At 37.0% G+C, this 14,551-nt stretch overlaps 1 protein-coding gene across 3 annotated transcripts in view; it reads left to right on the top strand.

The window, feature by feature from the left end:
- The window catches only part of LOC134677005 (zinc transporter foi), a 71,219-nt gene that overhangs the window by 33,762 nt on the left and 22,906 nt on the right, over positions 1-14,551 (top strand). The window contains exon 1 of one of the 3 annotated variants that reach the window (XM_063535401.1): positions 5,029-5,132. The exons of the other annotated variants lie outside the window; for them this stretch is intronic. The gene's annotated coding sequence lies outside the window, so the exon portion shown is untranslated. Of the gene's footprint in view, positions 1-5,028; positions 5,133-14,551 lie in introns of those variants that run through there. 3 annotated transcript variants of the gene reach the window in all.

Here is a 14,551-nt window from a genome sequence, read left to right as displayed (position 1 = left end):
AATTATAATACAGACTACATATATTATGTATTGACAGTATAAGCGCCACTTGCACCATCCCTCTAACCCGGGGTTAAGCGGCTAAACCGGTTACCTACTCGGTGTCAAATTGTATACTGGTAACTCCATACATGTTTAACCGGTTAACTCCGGGTTAGTGGAATGGTGCAAGTGGCCCGAAGTGTCTTGGCTGCAGCTGTAAACTTATATTTTGTGTTTACCTGAATAAAGAATAAATAAAAGGTTTGCTTAAACTAAACATAAGCACAGAATAAATAATAGTACTAGGTACAGAAGACTCACTCTTAACAAAACGCGTCTGTCACGATCAGGACAGATATGGCCGCTAGGTGGCGACAGCGCCTCGCGCGGCTTATGGCAAACCCCAATATTGGGGTCGAACGGATATACTTTTAGCTACCTGTAGCAAAGCGACGAAATCGCGGAGTGAGCCACGCCTGACATAAGTAAATTACGGACGGATGGGCAAAAAACCGGCTTTTGACGGATTACAGAGGTTTCCGGACTATCAACTTATTAGCAAAATATTGTTGATATCAATAATTTTTTCATTCTTATTTATAGACAAGTCTTACTATACAAATTCATATTTTATGGTTTAATCCTTATACCGGTTTTATCAAATTAAATACCGGTTTAAGTGGCCCAAATCTGTTTCCGCGACAATTGTTTTTGTTGTCTGTGCTTTATGAATTTTATGAGATGATTTCACGGACGGAATAGCCCCTATGACGGAATTAGCCAAATTGACCTTACACTTGTTAATTCTTTTATTAACTCGATTTATTTTATTTATTAACAAGTTTATTTACGAATTTATTTCTTGGCGCAAACAGCCTAACCTAAGATAAAGAAACATTGTTTTTTATTTTTTGAGATTTGGACTATTTTTCCAAAAAACTATTTTTTTATAAGTACTCACAGTCCGCCGGACGGTTATCGGCCTGTCAGTTGTTCGGAACTGTCAAAATTTTATTCTAACTGACAGGCCTATACCGTCCGGCGGCCTGTTAATCAGTGGGCCCCTTAAGCGCCTATCGAATTTGTAATACCAAAAATAAATCTTAATTTCGAAATCAACTATGATGAATACTAGTACATATACCGGGTGTGGCCTGTAACAAGAGCAAATAATTAAAACATAGATTGTTGAACAAATGTTAGTCAGTATGAGGAGTACAGCCTACAGTTAAATTTTTTGCTCATATTACAGGCCACACCCGGTATAATTTCTCTACAATAAGTTTTTTCTCTATTTGCAAGGAGCTAGAGTGCGTGTTCAGAATGTTTAGATATTTTTGAGCACTTCGGCCGCTCCCATATATCTGATGCCGACTGTATATATCAGATTTGTCCAGTCCACAGCATACATGGAGCCATTTATGCATCAATCTTATCATACTGTAGGTACTAAAAACAAACAATCAAAAGCGTCTTTGATTCTAATCTAGATGTTTCTCGAAATCTATATCTACAACGCATACAATTTAAACTTATCAATCAACTTTGAAACTTATCCACAAGTACTGCGTTTCAAAATCCATTGACAAAAAACTATAATGTATAATATGCCAATCGAATTTATTGAAAAATAAATCTTCTGTCTATAAATTTAAAGTCTAATTTCATTTAGAAATAACTAAGAAGAATCACGGCTATTAATAATAATCTGTCAAGCTAAAGTATATCTTATGTTAATGCATTCAAAGTGCATTTTCATATGGTGTTAGTATTTATAAAAGTTGAATGTTACCGTCAAGGTCTTATTATAGTTATTATCTCTTAAAGCTTTTCTTCGAAATGTGCGAATATGATGCGATCTTTGGGCACTTCAAAGGAATATTGTTGGCATTATGAACGGATTTTTGTATGCGTCGTCTTTTAACTGCCTTAGAAAAGTTTACTTAGTTTACTTAGTACTACGTATTTAAAAATTTTAAAATAAAATGTTTAGTGACGTAGCATATTGCATTACAATCTTCACTTTTTATTGTTCCAATCAAAAGAAAATAACTATGATATCTTCGAGAAACAGTTATTATTGTTAAGATTATCGTATTTTATAATAATTCAGCATTTATTACTTATGATTTTAATCGAATTTATTAAAAATACAATAATTTCAATAAACTGAGCCATAATTTCGTATAAATCTGTCATAATTTCGTACTCGTAACACCCGAAACGAACCAGGAGTAACACCCGAAACAGGTAATTTATTTTATTAAGATTAAATAAGAAGTGATACTAAGTGTTACTTCTGTGTTTCAGTAGGCTATACTAACTATTATTACTTGACATAAATAAAACTGGAGGTTACTTGACAAAATTCGCTAACTTATGCATTTTGGTACTGATGGTCAGAAGGTATAGGCCAATTCGCGTAACGCCCGAAACAGCTACTTTTTAGTGATTCTCTCGTTATTGCTCTTATACTTTAATTATGTGTGTACAGGAAAAGATAATATTATCAAAGTAGTAGATGAATCAATAGTTATAACCTCCTAGTTCCTTTTACAATATCGAATAAAACCTTATTTTATGAGTTCAAGTGTAACACCCGAAACGGTGGAATGACCCTTTACGCATGCCACCTGGCCCGGGGGAACCAGGAGCGATGACGGACTAACCAGTAATAGGACTACCGTCTAAAACCACCAACGAATGCCAACTCCGCCTTGTAGAGGAGCGCCGCAGGCAGTGTTGCCAACTCGGATTTTGTAAAAATGCTAGACTAATCTCTAGAAAAAAAAATGCTAAAATGTCACTTGAAATTAGACACTTAAAACACATATATTTTTCAAATTTGCCGCCTTTTTCTACTGACAAGATCTGCTTGACCAACTTTATATAGACCGTCGACATCCATCCGTCCACAAAAGTCAAAATTCATATGAAAATATGAACCACATAAGGCGATGGCGCATATTGTTGCTGCCAAGTTGGTGCAAACTTGGCTTAGACTAAATTATGCTTAAAAATATGCCAGATGCTAAACGTGAGCCTTTAACAGCAGGGACTCACCCCGGAGCCCTACACAGCCCACTACGGTGGTTCCATAATTCCTACTACAGCTACACTAACGAAAAATTGTTCCCCTCCGTACAGAAATGATTTGTTTCCTTATTCTATACTTGTTCATGTACAGTCTCATACATTTTCCTTTTAGTATCGTTCATAGCGGCCGTTACGTCCGTTACTATACAGTATACATCCTGCGGTAAATTCCATACATACAACCTTGTATGATTTCATACATTTCCTTCCCCAACGATGATAACGGGCTAACGACGAAGGTCATACAGCGATAAAATAACACTTTAAACTCTCTCGTTAGTAACGTTAACAGATGTAATGCGATATAATTTCAATTATTATTTATCTGTAAATATGTGTATATAGTTGTTAGAGTTTAGTTTTAGTTTTAATTTTAATGTTTAGTTTAATTATTTTGTTAATACTTATTTTGTATATTTTTAATAAACTTTAAATGACAATTATTATTACAAAACCCGACGTTACTACAATATTTATGAACATGAATTACCTAAATCTGCCAGGAACAGATTTCCATGACCAATCGCCTCCCGGGCAATAACTTGTATGGTGGTTAACGGCTATGTATGACGAACCCTGGTGGACGTCAGCTGCCGCTCCGTATGTTAATGTTAACAGGTCTAATGCGATATAATTCCATTATTTTTACAAAATCCGACGTTACTACAATATTGATGAACACGAATTACTTACATAAATCTTAATTTTTTACTAAAAACAAAGCAAATCATAATTTTGTTTAAGATATGTACCTGTATTTTGTCAAAATGTACAGTCAGGAAACAAATTGTGAATTTCATCTATTTTTTTATGCCATCGATTCCATTTCTGTCCAGGGTCAAAATCTTCTTAAAAACCAACCGACGTTAAGGCCTACTGTCCACGGAAGCGTAGCTGCATAGACGCGTATTCGTCATTGTACGCTTGGTGTACGCTTGCTTGCAGCCTACATACAAAACCGCACAAGTCTGTCCACGGAGCAGCAACGTCGCGTCAGCGACGCTGCATGCAAGCTTCATGCCGCCGGGCGTACTGCGTGTTATACGCCGGGCTGCATCGCACGGACAGCACGTTGAGTATTTGTGAGAAAAAATGGCAGGAACGGCTGCAAAGTTTGTGCAAATAGTGGAAATGTCACTTTACTCATTCTATAAAATGAATGAAATACGTTGTCATTTGCTAATAGTTCTCTAGGAGCTACGAACAGTCTACAATGTATGTTTCTTTCTATATATGGATGTATCCAATATAAACGGCGTCGTCGCCGACTTCGAAGATAATAATAGGCCAAAATAACTTCTTCATCACTGGACGACATCATCACGAATGAAAGAAAATGCAGGCTACGATACGCTTACGCTACGCTTCGTGGACAACGTCAGTACGCCGGGCTGCATGAATGCTGCACGGCGATGCGTGCAGCGTCTATGCAGCTACGCCTCGTGGACAGTAGGCCTAAGGCTACGTTCATAAAAAACGTTAGGGCACCACAAAGCAACAAATGAAAGAAAATGCTTCTCATACAGTGCCCCATCTAATAATTCCACCCTGTAGTGGCAAAACACTAAAATTCATCACAGAAATCGTGGAAAAACCACTACAAAATCACTTACATATATCATCGTAACGACGCTACGCCGTTAAACGAAAATTCAATTCACGTGCCTATAAATATACCGTGACGTCTCGGTACCTGCGCAAACGCAGATCCTGCCGTGCGAGCTGGAACGGACCCTATTTATATGCCGTTAGAGCTCATTTCAGATTGACAGCGTTTATCATTCACAATTACCTTAAAACAAATGAGAATCAACTGTATGCTTCACTTTTAAGGTACATTTTCGATTGACACAGGAAACATATTGATATAATTCATTTTGTTGCTTTGCAATTGAATATAGACCCAGTTGCTTTAAAGTTACGGTCGAATTTGGTTTGTTTAGCGTTGTCCGACATGAAGTAATGGAAGTTATGCGTTGTGTTGACTCATTCGTTAGATTTCAGTGCGTTACGGCGATCGTGTATTGTTTTAACGGCTACAGCTCGAGTTTGTGGTAAGACTTGATATATTATTATGATTTATTACTGTGATGTCCGTAATACTTGTATAGTGGACCTATTGTTAGATTATTTAATGCCCATTATGGGCAGAAATAATGTTTAGTATTTAGAGGGAAATTAAATTGTATACTTACGGGTGTAAAAGTGCATCCACAGTCCACACTTATGGAGCAACAGTAGGAACGCTGTGCAATACTAGGTAAGCTAGGTAAGTAGGTACCTACCTATAATATTACCGTGTTGCATAGTGTTACTGTCAAATGACAAGTGTTCCATAACCCATAACTAATCGGGCCTTGTTTTAAGGCCTATAACTGACCTATTATAATGTTTACAGTACATCTGGTGCTCCATCACGACACCCTGTGCTATAATAAGCTCATTACGTAACTACGTCGAATATTTAAAGGGCCATATGTACTATAAAACAGGATACAGGTAATTCTGAATTTCTTATTTTTCGCACTTGTATCGTAATAGTTATCTATATAAGTGCGGAAAAGAGGAAATTCGAAGCGAGTGGCGGTAAATTAAAACACGACCAAAGGCATTATTTAAAATCGACACGAGTTACGAATTACCTATTCGCACGTGTATCGTACAACGTTTTACAGTACACATGGCCCTTTAAACTTTTGACATACGCACGGAAAGTGCTCCTTCCCGCACAAGTGCGGGAAAGTAGGAGCATATGTACTGCAAATAACTAATCTTTGGCCCTCTTTCTATCCACCATATTTAATAGAAAAAAGCGGGCAGCGATTACCGGTTACAAGCTTTTTATTAAAAAATATACTACGACCAATACCAAGCCTTTTAGTTACCTCTTATCATATTGCTAAAATGCAGCTGTACCTAATGATAAATGATAATGATAATGCATCAGAGTTATCTCAAAAGCATACGATAATATATATTTTACAGTCCGTTTTTTTTAGCATTAGAAAGAACTTCGCAGAAGTAAGCTTGTGGTTCCAAATCGGTCACTATTAGCGGTAATAATTTGAAGTAAATTATATGTATTGACCATGCTTCATTAGATAATTCAATAATTATTAACAATTAAAGAGCCTGATAAAAACTGCACGCTTGCTTCTGTGGAGTTCTTTCTAATGCTAAAAAAAACGAACTATAGTAAACAATACAATCCAAATACTCTTTTCATCACACTCGCTCTTTTTACTTGTTAGAGACACGAGTCTTTTTAGGTGACTTGATTCCTTTTCAGATAACTCAATATATTTCCAAAAAACCGGGCAAGTGCGAGTCGGACTCGCGCACGAAGGGTTCCGTACCATAATGCAAAAAAAAAACAAAAAAAAAGCAAAAAAAAACGGTCACCCATCCAAGTACTGACCACTCCCGACGTTGCTTAACTTTGGTCAAAAATCACGTTCGTTGTATGGGAGCCCCATTTAAATCTTTATTTTATTCTGTTTTTAGTATTTGTTGTTATAGCGGCAACAGAAATACATCATCTGTGAAAATTTCAACTGTCTAGCTATCACGGTTCGTGAGATACAGCCTGGTGACAGACAGGCGGACGGACAGCGAAGTCTTAGTAATAGGGTCCCGTTTTACCCTTTGGGTACGGAACCCTAAAAAACATGAATGCAATTGTTTTTCTGTAAAATTAATGTGTAAGACACGCAGATTATACAATAACGACTATTTTCTGTTAATACTGTTAAGGGGCCCACTGATTACCAGTCCGCCGGACGATATCGGCCTGTCAGTTAGAAGCAAAATTTGACAGCTCCGACCAACTGACAGGCTGATATCGTCCGGCGAACTAGGAATCTGTGGGCCCCATTGATTTAGATTTTTTTTTAAAACAAAACCTAAAATAAAACTTTCTTTATTCGGTGGCTCGAAACTTTTCGAGTTGCGTTTAAAAAAGACACAATAGGTCTCAACTAGGGACTTAAAAGACTCTGACTTTGTTTAAGCGCCGGGCTTCGTTATAAATGTGTCAAGTCTTTCAAATTCAGACTCAAAAGATTTAGGTACTTTTCTTCTTGAACCATTTTTAACCTACTCAGAATAGAAAGTCAAACTACTTAGTGCGCAGAAATTCGTTTATCATATGTTCGTTAACACGATGCTCTCATTGCTCTCAATAACATTCAGAACCGTTAAGATTAGATAGTATCTTATCGAAGTGAAGTACGACACAGAAACAAACAATAGTATTTTCAAAATGTTATAGATTTTGTTTAAGAAATAGGTCGCAATTCCAAAGCGTAATATTCAGTGAAATACCCTATTGCTGTCCATTCTCCGTTATACAGTCAGCAGCAGAAGTTGCTAAGCGGGCGAGGTGTTCACAATTGACACACTCTTATCGCGTCAAGATCATTTTGAACACCAGGCACGCTTAGCAACTTCTGCTGCTAACTGTACATTTAAAGTCATCGCCATCTGGTAAAAGATGCCACAAAGCGTGGCAATTTTACAATAAAGGCATAACATCTGCCGAGAAAGGTTTACAAAGCCCCCGCCATAATAAAGCCCTATTCAGATGGTTCACGAAATTGCATGCAATTTTCGTTACAGATGTAGCGAATAATTGATTTCCGAAAACGTTCGTAATATTTGTCATGCTACTTCAGTCAACCTCAGTACTTTTTGTACCGAGACTGTTCGAGACACGGTTCTATAAGATCCGTCAGATTTTTGGCGCGAGGCGTTTATGCTTCCGATGTAGCCCACAAGATGGCAGAACCTACTATGCGCAAGGAAACGTACCGACGAGAACAGTAGATGGTAGCACTGTACATGTGCACATTATGTTTCCAGTTATTGTATCGAATGTTGCATCCAAGTTCTTGAAATGTCTAAAAAGGGCTTACCTAAGCCACATTTTAACACGTGAAAGATAACAACTGCGCCGACGGTCTTGTTATCAGTGTGATAAGAAAACAATAACGACGTTACCTGATAGTTTACGGCGTTAGTGTTATGATGAATCACCCGTATTGTGGTAATACATTTAACGTTTGTAGATTGGAGCAGGGACCGCAACCGGTATAACTAAAAATCAAAATATCTCATAAAATTCACAATATTTTTTTGTTATTATAGAATAGTATTTAGGTAACGATAATGATTTATCAGATCAGCTAAATTTAGTGCAAAAATAAACACAAACGACCGTGGTACCGAAATTGAATACCGATTAATTTATATGAAAAATATACCGGTATTCGGTACCGTGATTGAAGTAATATTTACTGAAAAGCAGGCCCGGATTTAGAGACGTAGGCCCCTGGACACTTGGTATAGCACTTAGAATAGGGCCCCCTTCTTCATCTCACATCCATATCTATGTTGCCTGGGCCCCTTGGCCCGGGCCTTGTGGGCTTAGGAGAAAATAAGGCCCTGCTAAAAAGACGTACGCACCTTTACCTTAACTACTACATTTCTGAAAGCAAAATAATGTATCATAATGTATCATATAGTAATGTATATGTATCATATATGATTTATGATTAATTGTTACACATTTGCTGTGACTTATTTTATTACAAAGGTGTTTTTCTATAAAAACATACCTCAAGATCGCTCACCTTCCTCATAATACTTAAATAAAACGAAGTATAAACACAATACAAGTTTGCTGGCTGAATCATGAAAATCATGCCATCATGATATGACCATAGCCATGAAACTTTGATGCATGGTACCAAGGTCCTCATCGATTTCCCACCAATTCTATTTAAAGACGTAAGGTTCCGGAACCGTTTTGGTACGGTGTTATGTAAAACTAAAAAGCTTATCTCATGGTCGAAAAGTCTACAGTCAAAGAATTTTATTTTCTACCCAATTTGTAATTTGTCACAGTGACAATAGTATGATGTCTCTAGCGACTTTCATATTGATTGTCACTGTGACAAGGTACGAAGTACGAAATGGGAAGGTAATTACATATTTTTTTATTGTACAATTAACTACCTTCTGATAATGATATAAATATACAAAATTCAGACTAATACTTAATATATTCATATACTTGTCTTACCGTACCAAAACAGTCATACAAACTAACACACACAAAAAAAGAACTTGAATGAAATATCAAATGTTCAATAACCCTAAGTTCAGCAGATAAGCCGTGGGAAGCAGACAGACAAACCGGACAATAACCTGCGCGCAAATATTTAACCAAATCGAAAATAACACGTTATATAATTTACTTCCTGTCAACATCGGCACGATATCGATATATTATTACTTATTTTCGTATATAATTGTTAGGGTATTTAAAGTTATCGATATACATACATTTTTTTTAATGTTATCTTTTTTTAGGGTTCCGTACCCAAAGGGTAAAACGGGACCCTATTACTAAGACTTCGCTGTCCGTCCGTCCGTCTGTCACCAGGCTGTATCTCACGAACCGTGATAGCTAGACAGTTGAAATTTTCACAGATGATGTATTTCTGTTGCCGCTATAACAACAAATACTAAAAACAGAATAAAATAAAGATTTAAGTGGGGCTCCCATACAATAAACGTGATTTTTGACCAAAGTTAAGCAACGTCGGGCGTGGTCAGTACTTGGATGGGTGACCGTTTTTTTTTTGCTTTTTTTTTCGTTTTTTTTGCATTATGGTACGGAACCCTTCGTGCACGAGTCCGACTCGCACTTGTTTTTTATAAATCTTGTTCGACGTAATATGGATATGACTACAATTATAGTTCGTTTTATTTAGCATTAGATAGAAAGTAAGCGATCTTGACAAGTTTTTTAATTGAAAAACGCTTTTTAAAAATCAGTAACTATTACTTATGATAGCAGAAGAATGTAATAAAATTGATAGTATTAGATTCATAATTGTTACTTACATAAATGTCGTGACTTATTTTTAAAACGTGTTTTTCAATTAAAAGACACATCAAGATTGTTTACCTTTTTTCTAATGCTAAAAAAACGAACTATGTATAATTGAAGTCATATCCATATTACGTCTATCGTTCGACATTATTTTGACGTAAGCCGCCCATTAGATATGACGATAGGCGTGGCGTTCAAATATTTAATTCCTTTTTAATACTTTATTAACTAACCGTACTTTACAGTGGCTAATCTATAGTTCGTTTTTTTTTGCATTAGAAAGAACTTGCAAGAAGGTAAGCGATCTTGACATGTCTTTTTGTTGAAAAACGCTTTTTAAAAATCAAAAGCTATTACTTATGAAAGCAGAAGAATATAAATGATCGTATTAGATTCATAATTGTTACATATTTGCCGTAACTTATTTTTAAAATGTGTTTTTCAATTAAAAGACACATCAAGATTGTTTACCTAATTTCTAATGCTAAAAAAAACGAAGTATAGCCTCGTATCTTCAGTATTATCGGCGTCACAGGCCGGAAATCAGAACATGTTCTTTTTATCATAATCTACTCCTCATTTACGGACGTTTCGATTTCGATGTAACGCCGTATAGATAAACAATTGGAACAGATAACGGATATCTTTCTGTCTGTCTGTGTGTGCCTAATCTATGATCGAATGTTTATTTCGTAACAGTTTACATAGGACTGATTTATTGATCAAATAAAAATAATCAGTATTATGTTTTTAATCGGACGGCAAACTTAAAAAGGTAGGGCTACGATTGTGGGTGTTTATTTATGTTTACAAATGTCGTGACCATTGACGTGTATCTCGGGACCGGTCTTTCGGGCACTAAAGATGGTACTAGTTCAGCTGTGTCACACACGAATTCGAGCACTGTTGCCAACTTGGCATAAATGATGCCATATCTGGCATATTTTCACTCGCTTTGGCACCAAAATTTTCCATTTAGCATCTGGCATAATTTTTAGCATAATTTAGTCTAAGCCAAGTTTGCACCAACTTGGCAGCAACAATATGCGCCATCGCCTTATGTGGTTCATATTTTCATATGAATTTTGACTTTTGTGGACGGATGGACGTCAACGGACTATATAAAGTTGGTCAAGCAGATCTTGTCAGTAGAAAAAGGCGGTAAATTTGAAAAATGTATGTGCTTTAAGTGTCTAATAATTTCAAGTGATATTTTAGCATTTTTTTAGCATAGGTGTTTCAAAAATCTTTGGCATAATTTTGACATAATCTAGACATTAGCCTAGCATTTCTTCAAAATCCGAGTTGGCAACACTGAATTCGAGCGAATCGTGCAGTCTGACGCAACTAGTTGAGCCAATCGCGCGCGTGAAGTGAACTCATCGACCAATCGCGTTGTAGCGATGTCACACCGCTGTACTGGCCCCATTCATGTCCCGTTCTTGTTGCCCGTGGAGCCGGTCCTGAGATAAACATCAATCGATCAGACGACCGGTCTGGCCTAGTGGGTAGTGACCCTGCCTATGAAGCCGATGGTCCCGGGTTCGAATCCTCGTAAGGGCATTTATTTGTATGATGATACAGATATTTGTTCCTGAGTCATGGTTGTTTTCTATGTATTTAAGTATTTATATATTATATTTATCGTTGTCTGAGTACCCACAACACAAGCCTTCTTGAGCTTACCGTGGGGCTTAGTCAATTTGTGTAAAAATGTCCCTATATATTTATTTCTTATTATTTCTTATTTATTTCTTATCAATGGTCGTAACACTGAAAATAGAGCAGTTTTTGATAAACGAAATGTCATCGATTCATGCTGATGTCTTTGGTGACATCGGCTTTTTTTTAGGGTTCCCGTACCCAAAGGTTAAAACGGGACCCTATTACTAAGACTCCGCTGTCCGTCCGTCCGTCTGTCACCAGGCTGTATCGCACGAACCGTGATAGCTAGACAGTTGAAATTTTCACAGATGTATTTCTGTTGCCGCTATAACAACAAATACTAAAAAGTACGGAACCCTCGGTGGGCGAGTCCGACTCGCACTTGTTAAACGGACGGTGATGGACAGAAATAGCGTCGAAAATCGATGGCCAAACAGCCTTGGCAGTACTAGATACCCTGGCACGTCTTAGCACATTAGGCCGTTAAAAAATACCGCATCGTACCATGCGTGCCATGGCAACCATATAAAGTATTAGCATATACATACATAAGAACGCCATTCGATACGTTAAGATGAAATAAGTATTCATTTCTACTTTTATTATTATTTTCTTTTCATGGATAGTGATTCTTCTTTTTATATTATTTAAGGTATAGTTCGTAGATTCGTAACTGAGCCCGGCGGCTAATCCTATTGTCTATTGTTAAGTAAAACCGCACGTGCTACTTACCTGCAAAAAAGGGTCATCCTTATTCTATTTGGCACCCGAGCGCAGGCTAGTCCAACGCTCAAAAAACCAGTGTAGTTGCGCTCTCCGATAACGCGCCTTTGTTATAGTGTGAATCAAACGATCTGATCTAGTTTACTCAAAGAGTCTCAAGAATACAATACCATTGAGTGGTAAACCACAAATTAGGATAATCACCTCGTAGTAAAAGCAGATTATAACCGCCTTGAAATGTTAGTATAGATTAACGACTCTATTTCTTTAAACAATAAACTACAAAATACACTAACTAAATAATGGCTAACCTAACTTTTTTTGCATTTAACAACCATCGAAACTCAAAAAGAATGCACTCAGTAGAAAAACAGCTATAAGATATCATAAAATTTCATTATATTATCGGCTCTATAGTCTTATCATAAGGATAAAAATGCTTTGAAGGTAAGAATAACCCTTCACACGTTTTGCATTTAGAGATAACAGATGTGCCGCCAGGGCCGTACTCGCATTGTTGCAATTGATAAGCACGTGGTTTATCTGTTTATGTCGGAATGTTATTTAGTGGTAATTTTATCTGAGCTATACCTAACTACAATTGTAATAAAAGAGCGAGCGAGACACCAATAAAAAGAATTACCTGGCCTGTTATCAAATTGTGGGACACATTATGATATGATTGTAGTTTTAAATCTTAGTGTTTAACTGGCTTTCGCTCGTTCAGTTATTCAGTGCACAGGTTCTTATTCAATTCCTACTGATCTTTTACGCAACTTGGCTAAGTTTTACCGGACATTCCCTTCTTCCGATTGGATTTTGTACCTTGTGATCTTAACGACCCTGGCTACGTTTTACTGGACTTGATAATAATTATGTGGCGACCGTGGGTCAATGCGAGTGCAAGTGGAGTTTCGAAAAATGGAATCTTGAGCGTTGCGAGGGTTTCAAAGCACGAGGGTTAAACAAAATTTGCTCCCGAGTGAAACACAAAATTTTTCACCACACCAACCCGAAGCAAATATTAAATGTAATATATCAAACAAAATCAAACCAAATCAAATCCAAATGAATGTTATTAAATATTTATCATCCAAAATCATCATTTAAAAGTCAATTCTACCAGCAAACATAAGAAAACAACTCAAAATTTGCATTTGATTACTTTGCCTCACATGTGGATAAAATGCAACTTTGCTATTCGTTTTTGAAGTGCAAAGTAATTCTTTCCGAGCTGGTATGGTGAAAATTAATTTCCATTTGCATAAATTTAATCTCGAATTTGAAAACAAGGCGAAAATTTCTAAAATATATAATATGCCGCAGTTTCATGTCTATACGTATACCTGTACCTATATATGTATGTATATATACCTACCTGTACCTCTCGGTTTTATTGCCTGCATTATACTCGTATGTATAAGGCTTTCCTTACTTATCAATAAACAGTAGACAGTAGGTAGTTGCTATCCCAATAAAAAAAAAACCGGCCAAGTGCGAGTCGGACTCGCGCACGAAGGGTTCCGTACCATAATGCAAAAAAAAAAAACCAACGGTCACCCATCCAAGTACTGACCACTCCCGACGTTGCTTAACTTTGGTCAAAAATCACGTTTATTGTATGGGAGCCCCATTTAAATCTTTATTTTATTCTGTTTTTAGTATTTGTTGTTATAGCGGCAACAGAAATCAAGTCAAGCCTTCAAATCAAGAGTGAACAGGCACCTTCTGGGCGAGCTCGCTCCATCGTAGGCCACGTCTACGCCTCGGCTAGTCTGTGGCCATGAGTAAACCCATGCATAATAAAAAAAAAAAAAAAGAAATACATCATCTGTGAAAATTTCAACTGTCTAGCTATCACGGTTCGTGAGATACAGCCTGGTGACAGACGGACGGACAGCGAAGTCTTAGTAATAGGGTCCCGTTTTACCCTTTGGGTACGGAACCCTAACAACTAAACAATAATGTCCCCGTCACGGTTGACGTATCGTAAAATAGTTAAAAGTTCCATTTGTGTTAGTCGCGACCAATCAATGTCACGCTTGGATTGCCGTCGCGAATCTGGTGATGCGTTCCACTTGACACCAGAACACCTAGTGTCAGTGTTGTCAACTTGGCATAAATGATGCCAGATCTGGCATTTTTTCACTCGCCTTTGGCACCAAAATTGTCCATTTAGCATCTGGC

Source organism: Cydia fagiglandana, chromosome 25 (assembly GCF_963556715.1).
Source record: "Cydia fagiglandana chromosome 25, ilCydFagi1.1, whole genome shotgun sequence".
Classification (NCBI taxonomy): Eukaryota; Metazoa; Arthropoda; class Insecta; order Lepidoptera; family Tortricidae; genus Cydia; species Cydia fagiglandana.
The sequence above is the reverse complement of the archived record's forward strand: the minus strand, read 5'-3'. Positions and strand labels throughout refer to the sequence as shown.